This window comes from Diceros bicornis, chromosome 22 (assembly GCF_020826845.1).
Source record: "Diceros bicornis minor isolate mBicDic1 chromosome 22, mDicBic1.mat.cur, whole genome shotgun sequence".
NCBI classification, from domain to species: Eukaryota; Metazoa; Chordata; class Mammalia; order Perissodactyla; family Rhinocerotidae; genus Diceros; species Diceros bicornis.
The window spans coordinates 2,997,291-3,007,527 of record NC_080761.1 but is presented as its reverse complement, the minus strand read 5'-3'; positions in this window follow the sequence as shown (position 1 = coordinate 3,007,527).

The following is a 10,237-nucleotide window of genomic DNA, read 5'->3' as shown; positions in this document are numbered from 1 at the left end:
CAATTGCTATAAGTCTCCAGCCTTTAGGTCTCTTGTCAGTTCTCTGAGGATTGCAGCTGGGTGGGGCTGGCCTCAGGCACAGGAGCACCCAATTGTTTCAGACTTTGGAAGACGGGGCAAACCCCCTATGTGGGTCTTTGAGAAGCACAAGTCTTCTGCAGCTGACAAGCCCTGCTGCCCACAGGTCCACACACACAGTCAACACAGTCCTGCCCCATGTGCTCACCCCGACCTCCCGACGTGGACCCAGTCTCTCCACGGTGGGAGCCCCAGACACTCCACCACTGCCCCACACTCTCCACCTGCTCCTTGTGCATTCCCTGGCCCACTGAAGTCAGCTCAGTTGCCAGGCTGCAGAGAATCCAGTCACGAATCTATGCAGGCCCACAAGTTGCCTGAGGGCTTGTTGTTGGGTGGGGCCAGTCTCTAGGGTGGGCTGCCAGCCCTGGCTGAGCTGGATTATATCGGTACTCTAGTGGGTGGGGCAGACCTGGGCTGGCACGCCCCAGGGAGAACTTCAATGGCGTCTGTGTCAGCACACCCACACCAGGCCACAACAATGGCCTCCGCCAATGTCCCAGTCCCTGGAGAGGTCTCACCTCTCACCGAGATGCACTCAGGGCCTATCAGGTGAGTCTCTTTTCATCAAAGCACTATGCACCTTTCTTTCTGGTGATTTTAGGATGCTTTCTGAAATAGGTGAATTTGCGCACGGGCCCTCTAAGAGCCGGTTTTAATTACTCTGTGAACCAGGTTTTCTGGGGGCAAAGTCAGATATTATGCCACTGGTCTCGATTGTGCTGGGTCCATAAAATGCCTACAGCGAGGGCGCTCCCTGGCTCAGGGTCCCACGCCTCCAGGGAGGGCTGCATACCTTTGGGCTGCTCCCGGCGGCCGTGAAGCTGGCGGCTTGTGAAGGCAGCATTTTTTTCTCTCCAGAAGGGAGTTTCTGCCTCTTCCACCTCAATTAGGATTGTCCTTTGTTTCAGGAGTTCCTCTTATCCAGTTTTCAGTTCTGTCTCAGGGGTAATTTTTCCACGAGTAGTTGTAAATTGGCTGTGTCTGCGGAAGGAGGTGAGTTCAGAGTCTACCTATGCCACCATCTTGACTTCTCCCCTCTTTTTTGTTTCTTATCCTTCAAAAAATTGTAATTTTATTTTCCACATTCCAAAAGAATAAATAAAATTCTGTCTATGAATGAGTCAAGTGGTCCATAGGAAAGGGGGAGCTGGTCATTAATTCAGAGAATCCAGCTGAGGAAGGCTTGCCTCAGCAGTTTGCTATGTAACGATACAGATTGAAACATAAATTATCCTTTCCAGATTGAAACATAAGTTAGCCTTTCCTCGTGCCTGATCAACAAAGTTTGTGATTTCTAACTTGTTAAGATAGAACAGTGACATCAGTTCATTTTCTTTGTAGAATATCACTATTTGAAATTATCTTATGTATTTACTTGTCTGTGCTATTATTTTCTGTGTTGGCTCCTGGATTACGTGGCCCAGGAGGTTGTGTCTCATGAGATCTTGCCCAGTATCTAGAGCTGTTCCCGGCATATGGTAAATGCTCCTAATTGCTGCACGTTTGAAGGCAAACAAACAAATGAATGAATGAACTTTCGCACCTATTTCAGTGTTATTTGTAAAACATTTTGTAACTTCTCTGGTAGTTCCGCTTTCCCCCTTTTTCCTGGCATTTCTGCAAAGGAAGGTGTCTAGAACAAAATAAATTACAGCATAAACAGTCGTTGGATTTGGCACCAAGTCCCGTGAAACCTGTTTGCTTTTGTGTGTTTGTTCCATCAGCCAGCAGATACTTAGTGAAGATAGCTAATCACAGAGCTTCCTAATAAGGGGTGTGGTGCACTGGTTATTCCTTCATAGTCTGACTCAGCCCTTCCTCCTTGTGACATTTTCTGCTGAACATCTACATTATTGCCAGGAACAGACAACATGAAGCTTAATGAGATGGTTTGTTTTCAAGTGAGCTTTAAAAACCCATGTGTATTTAGACTCTTTGGCATATTTTTTGCCATCTACTTGGTAGGAGTGAGTGGATATACTGCTGATGGTACTTTAAATGAATGTCAGGATCTGAAAGGTGAATTTTATTAATCATTCAAATTGGAAATGTTTCTTTGAGATTTTAAAAATAATATTGAAAATAAGTGGTAGATTGAGTCAATGCACAAAATTTACTCTATATAAATTTAAGTTGTTGTTAGTGCTGTGGAGTCGATTGTGACTCCTAGCAGCCCTGTGTATAACAGAGTGGAACCCTGCCTGGTCTTTTTATACCATCCTCTCACCTTCCAGCACTATATCTGACAATGCTCCGCTGCTATTCACAGGGTTTTCAGGGTCAATGTTTTCTGAAGTGGATGGCTAGGTCCTTCTTCCTTGTCTTTCTAGTCTGGTAGCTCTGCAGAAACCTGTCCACCTGGGTGACCCTGCTGGTATCTGAAATACCAGTGGCATAGCTTCCAGCATCACAGCAACACACAGCCACCACACAACTAACAGATGGATGGTATGGTTCCTTGACTGGGAAACAAATCCGGGCTGTGGCAGTAAGAGCGCTGAATCTTTTTTTTTTTTTTTTAAAGATTTTATTTATTTTTATTTTTTCCCCCCAAAGCCCCAGTAGATAGTTGTATGTCACAGCTGCACATCCTTCTAGTTGCTGTATGTGGGACGCGGCCTCAGCATGGCCGGAGAAGCGGCGCGTCCGTGCGCGCCCGGGATCCGAACCCGGGCCGCCAGCAGCAGAGCGTGCGCACTTAACCGCTAGGCCACGGGGCCGGCCCAGAGTGCTGAATCTTAATCACTAGACCACCAGGGCTATAAATTTAAGGCTCGAGTCTAATTTGGCATTGTGTACATTTATAGAGACAAGTCAGTGTCTTCCATGTCTTCTGTTATTATTTATTAAAACAAAGCTGACAGTGATAGCAAAATGTTGGCTATATATTTTTTTCTCTTTCCATAAATTTAAAGAATTTTTGGTCACTATCCTTCACTTTATCTATTCAACCTCCCAGTGATCACTTAGTCAGTTATCAACACCTACCTGGCATTTTTTTCAGGCTTTATGTTCTAAAATAGTTTTCTAGATAACAAGTGAAAAAAATAAAACTCACCAATTCACCATATTTAGTTGGCTTGGGACAACAAATTTGAGCCAAAATAATACTGAACAATGGCATATTTCTGAACCTCTAGCTGTGTGGATTTAAGTAGGCCAAACATGTAATTGATGAAATTGAAATTTTGAAATTTTATCCAGGTGTCCCAAGGATGTTTAGACACCAGCGATATTTAATGTGCTTGGTGGTATATGGCACAGAAAACTCTCCATTGTCAATCCTTGAGTCGTAGAACTCCCTGTGTCTACAAAAGATTGTAAGCATCACATGGGGTGGGACCTTGCCTCTTTGTTTTAGAACAGTGTCTCCAACACCCAGCATACTGCCTGAACAGTGTGTGTGTGAAGAGGGAAATGAATGAACATGTATGATAAACTAATGTGACCAGAGTAATTCCATTAACAACAGATCTTGAAATTATTTACAGGGTAAAGAATACTACAGGAACAAACAAAAATGTGACCATGGTAGGTGAGAAGAAATCATTGTGTTTATGCAATGGGCTAAATAAATTATTTTCCTTCCATAGAATATGTATAAACAGCACAATATAGATTGGCCTTTATTTCCAGGAAAGTTTCTCAACCTTGGTGCTATTATATTTTGGGCTAGATAATTCTTTGTTGTGAGGATTCCTTGTCCTGTCCTTTGTAGGATGTTTAGCATCATTTCTGGCTTCCATCCACTAGGTGGGGCCATCCCCATCTCTAGTCGTGACAACTAAAACTATCTCTAGACATTGCCTAATCTCCTCTGAGGGGCAAAATTTCTCTGTATTGAGAACCAGTGGTTTACAAAAATGTATAGTAGATACTAGATAACATTTGAAAGTTTAAGCATACATAATTTTGCTTTCCTTTGAAAACATTTGGATTGTACAATATTTTTTGCATATGTACATGTTTTGTACTGAACTTATTCACATGATTTATTCCTTCCTACAATATTTCTCATCTAATCTGACTAATTAAAGAAGGAAGAAAATGTTTACTGTGAGTGCCTACTGTGTTCTGTGTTCTAGGCTAGAAACTTTGCATACATTATTAAACACTCACATCTACTTTATGAAGGAGGTGGTATTATTTCATAACTTAAGAAGCTAAGGCTCAGAGATTTTAAGTTGCTCAGTATTATATACTGTGTAGTCAAGTTGGGATAGCTATTCTGCTATTTATCTGATTCTAAAGCCAGTGTTCTTTTTAGTGCAGTCAATTGGAGTAACTTTCATTAACTTAGAGATTCTCCTCTCCACCTTTTTCTATTTCCTGCCCAGCTAAGAAGACATCACATTCCACTGCTGGCCATGAACTTATTACATTGGAGTAGAAGCAAAATAAAGCATCAGAAATGATTTGTATAACACTATCTCCTCGTTTTTCTCTTTGTAATGTATAAGTGATGGAATAAAATGGACTTGGCATGATTGGAGCCAGAGGAAGTGTTTGGAGATTTGTTAAGAAATAAACAGAAAAATGGAGAGTGGTGTCAGCAAGACAGTGGAATACGAAGCCCCAGACCTCGTTCCCCCACAGAGACAGTGACTTAACAAAGATATATGGTTCACAAAGCCTTTCTGAGAACTTCAGAAACCAGTCAAGAAGTCACAGCACCTTAGGCAAGCCCAAGGCCAAGAGCAGCTTCATTGAAGTGGGTAAGAAAAGCCGTTTCACTTCAGCCATGATAGCTCCACCCCCAAGCTGGCACAGCTTGGTACAATCAGGAGAAAAAGTCCAACTTGTGGCTTCTTCTTTGAGAAGGAATGAGAACTGTGGAACATAAGCCCAACTTTCTGGCATTTCAGAGGGCTGCCTGAGGGACTGGTTTCCGTCTCACCTGACTCCAAGCGTTGACAGAGAACTAGCATACTTTGGATGCATGTGGGCTGCTGAGAACAAAAGAGAGCTCAGCAGCTTTTTGCAGCACCAGAGAACTTCACGACCACAGGTGGATGCTGATACACCTCTGCACAATAAGGAGAAAGTGCCCAGCTCACAGCTTCTCCCTTGGGTGGGAAAGAGAAGAGTGGAATGTTCATTCAATGTTCCAGCTTTTCAGATGGCTGCCTGTGGGACTGGTGTCTGTCTTGCTTGACTCGCAATGCTGACAGGACCAGCATACTTCAGTTGCCTGGGGGCTGCAGAGAATAAAAGAGAGCTCAACAGCATGTTGCCTCCAATATCACAGATAGACATCAGATGGAGCAAGAGACTACAAGTTTCTGAAAAAGAAACTGGCAGAACACTCTAATTGGGAAATTATGCACACAAGCTCAGTGAAGATTGATCCCAAGAAAAAGTTTGAGACACTTCCAGAATCTCTGGAATTGCTGATTTGTGAAGATCTTCTCCCGTATGAAGACAGTTTGTAAAGACTGGGAGAGGTGGCTGTTGATTCAAATGAACATATCACAGTAAAAAACAACAAGGCACATGAAGAAATGGAAACATGGCCCAATCAAAGGAACAAGATAAATCTCCTGAAACTGACCCTAAGGAAATGGAGATCTATGATTACCTGTTAAGGAATTCAAAATAGTCATCTTAAAGAAGCTCAATATACTACAAGAAAACACTGATAGACAACTGAACAAAATCAAGCAAACAATGCATGAACAAAATGAGAATATCAACAAAGAGATAGAGACCATAAAAAAGAACCAAATAGAAATTCTGGAGCTGAAGAATACAATAACCAAATTGAAAAATTTACTAGAGCGGTTCAACAGCTGATTCAATCAAGCAGAAGAAAGAATCAGCAGGTTTAAAGACAAGTCATTGGAAATTATTAAGTCAGAGGAACAAAAAAAAAAGGATGAAGAAAAGTGAAGAGAGCCTAAGGGACTTATGGGACATCATCAAGTGGACCACTATATACATTATGGGAGTCCTAGAAGGAGAAGAAAGAGAGAAAGAGGCAGAGGGCTTATTTGAGGAAGGAATAACTGGAAACTCCCCAAATCTGATGAAGGAAGTGAACATCCACATTCAAGAAGCTTGAAGGACTCTAACTGGGATGAATCCAAGGAGGCCCACATTGAGACACGTTATAAGCAAACTGTCAAAAATCAAAGACAAAGAGAAAATCTTGAAAATAGCAAGAGAAAAATGACTTGTCACATACAAGGGGGCTCCCACAAGGTTATAAGCAGATTTCTCAGCAGAAATATTACAGGCCAGAGAGGAATGGGATGATATATTCAAAGTGCTGAAAGAAAAAAAAAAACAAACTGCCAACTAAAAATACTATATCCGAAACAACTACCCTTTAAAAATGAAGGAAAAATAAAGATATTCCCAGCTAAACAAAAGCTGAGGGAGTACCTCATCGCTAGACCTGTCTTACAAGAATTACAAAGGGAGTCTTTTAGTTGAAATGAAGGGATGCTAGAGAGCAACATAAAATCATATGAAAATATAAAGCTTTCTGGTAAGGGTAAATATTTAGACAAATACAGAATCCTAATACTGTAATGATGATGCATAAATCACTTTTAATCCTAGTACAGAATTTTAAAGATAAAGGCATAAAAATGATTGTAACTATAAAACTATGCTAATGGATACAAAATATAAAAAGATATAATATGTGACATAGATAACATAAAGTGCGTGAAAAGGAGTAGAGCTTGTAGGTGATTGAAGTTAATTTGTTATCAATTTAAAATAGATTGTTATAACTATAAAATATTTTATGTTTTCTTCATGGCAGCCACAAAGAAAATACCTATAGAAGATGCACAAAAGGAAATAAGAAATGAACCAAAGCATGTTACCACAAAAAAATCAGTGAAACGCAAAGGAAGGCAGCAAGAGAGGAAAAGAGGGGCAAAATAACTATAAAACATGCAGAAAACAATTAACAAAATGGCAATAGTACATCTTTCCCTATTAGTAATTACCGTAAATGAAAATGGGTTAAACTTCCCAGTTAAAAGACAGACTGGCTGAATGGATTTAAAAAAAAAACCACAAGATTCAACTATATGCTGTTTATGAGACTCACTAAGGATATTAAGGACATACATAGGCTGAAAGTGAAAGAATGGAAAAAGATACTCCATGAAAATGGTAACCAAAAGAGAGTAGGGGTAGCCCTAGTTATTTCAGATAAAATAGACTTTAAGGCAAAAAACTGTCACAGAGACAAAGAAAGACATTATATAACAATAAAAGGGTAAATTCACCAAGAAGACATAACAATTCTGAATGTATATGCACCTAACAACAGGGCATACAAATATATGAAGCAAACATTGACAGAATAGAAGGGGGAAATAGACAGCAACACAATAATAATAGGCGATTTCAATATCCCACTTTCAATAATAGAAATACAAATTCTTCTCGAGCACAGATGGAAGATTCTACAGAATAGATCACATGTTAGGCCACAAAAACAAGTCTTAACAAATTTAAGAAGATTGAAATCATACCAAGTGCCTTTTCCAACCACAATGAAATTAAACAAGAAATTAACAGCAAAAATACAACCAGAAAATTCACAATATACAGAAATTACATACCACATTCTTGAACAAACAAAGAAGAAATCACAAAGGAAATTAGAAAATATCTTGAGACAAATGAAAATGAAAACACTGTGTACCAAAACCTATGAGATGCAGCAAGGCAGTACTAATTGAGAAGTTTATAGCAGTAAATGCTTACATTAAGAAAGAAGACAGGGCTGGCCCAGTGGCGCAAGTAGTTAAGTGTGCGCACTCCGCTGCAGTGGCCCGGGGTTCGCTGGTTCGGATCCCGGGCATGCACCGACGCACTGCTTGTCAAGCCATGCTCTGGCGGCATCCCATATAAAGTAGAGGAAGATGGGCATGATGTTAGCTCAGGGCCAGTCTTGCTCAGAAAAAAGAGGAGGATTGGCAGCAGATGTTAGCTCAGGGCTGATCTTCCTCACAAAAAAAAAGAAGAAGAAGAAGAAGAAGAAAGATCTCAAATCAACAGCCTAACTTTACACCTCAAGGAACTGGAAAGAGAACAAACCAAACCCAAAGCTAGCAGAAGGAAAGAAATGATAAAGATTAGAGCAGAAATAAATGAAAGACACAGTAGAAAAACAATAAAAATAAATCAATGGAATTAAGAGTTGGTTTTTTGAAAAGATCAAAAAAACTGACAAACTCTTAGCTAGACTAAGAAAAAAGAGAGAAGACAAATAAATAAAATCAGAAATGAAAGAGGAGACATTACAACTGATATCACAGAAATACAAAGGATCATAAGAGACTACTATGAATAATTATATACCAAAAATTGGATAACCTAGAAGAAATGAATAACTTTCTAGAAACACACAACCTACCAAAACTGAATCATTAAGAAATAAAATATCTGAACAGACCTATAACTAATAATGATATTAAGTAAGTGATCAACAACCTCCCAACAAAGAAAATCCCAGGTGGTGATTTTCTGGTGGCTTCATTGGTGAATTCTACTAAACTTTTAAAGAATTAACACCAATCTTCTCAAATTCCTGCAAAAAATTAGAGGAGGGAAAACTTCCAAACTCATTTTATGAGGCCAGTGTTATTCTGATATCAAAATTAGACAAAGACACTACAAGTGAAGAAGAACTAGAAACCAATATTCCTGATGAACATAGATGCAAAAGTCCTCAACAAAATATTAGCAAGCCAAATTCAACAGCACTTTAAGAGGATTATACTCAATGACCAAGTGGAATTTATTCCTGGAATGAAAGGATGATCCAATATATGAAAATTATTCTATGTAATACATCACATTAACAGAATAAAGGGGAAAAAACCCTCACATGATCATCTCAATTGGTGCAGAAAAAGCATTTGACAAAATTCAACACCCTTTCAGTATGAAAACATTCAACAAACTAGGAATAGAAGAAAATTATCGCAACGTAATAAAAGCCATCTATGTAAAGCCCACAGCTAATATCACGTTCAATGGTGAAAAACTGAAAGCTTTACCTCTAAGATTGGGAACAAAATAAGGATGCCTGCTTTCAGCACTTTGATTTAATATAGTATTAGAAGTCCTAGCCAGAGCAATTAGGCAAGAAAAAGAATTATAAGGCATCCACAATGGAAAGGAAGAAGTAAAATTATCTCTGTTTGCAGATGACATGGTCTTCTATGAAGAAACTCCTAAAGATTCAACAAAACACTGTTAGAATTAAGAAGTATTCAGCAGTTTCAGGGTTTAAATCAACACACAAAAACCAGCTGTGTTTCTATACACAAATAATCTAAAAATGAAATTAAGAAAATTCCATTTACAATAGCTTCAAAAAGAATAAAATATTTAGGAATAAACTAAGGAGGTGAAAGACTTATAAGCTGAAAACTACAAAACTAAAACAAAATTAAAGAGGATATGGATAGACAGAAAGATATCCCATGCTGTGGATTAGAAGACTTAATATTGTTACCATGTCAGTACTATCCAAAGTGATCTACAGATTTAATGCAATCTTTGTCAAAATCTCAATGGTCTTTTTTTTTTTTTGCAGAAATAGAAAAATCCATCCTGAAATTCATATGAAATCTTGAAGGACCCCAAATAGACAAAACAATCCTAAAAAAGAAAAACAAAGTTGAAGATCTCAAACTTCCTGATTTCAAAACTTGTTACAAGGCTGCAATAATCAAAACAATGTGGTAATGGCATGAAGACAGACATATAGACCAATTGAACAGAATAGAAAGCCCTGAAACAACCAGAAAATCAAATAATTTTCGGCAAGGCTGCCAAGACCACTGAATGAGGAAGAGATGGAAGCAAACTAAATGTTTGTGGATGGATGAACAGATAAAGAAAATGTGGTATAAACTTAGAATGGAATATTATTCAGCCTTAAAAAAGAAGGAAATCCTGTCATGTGCTACAATATGCAAGAACTTTAAAGACATAATGCTAAGTGAAATAAACCAGTCATAAAAAGACAAATACTGCAAGATTCCACCTATATGAGATATCTAAAGTAGTCAAACTCAGAGACAGAAAGTAGAAAGGTAGTTGCCAGAGGCTGCAGGGAGGGGGAAAAGAGAAATGTTGTTCAATAGGAGTAAAGTCTCTATCTTGCAAGATGAAAAGT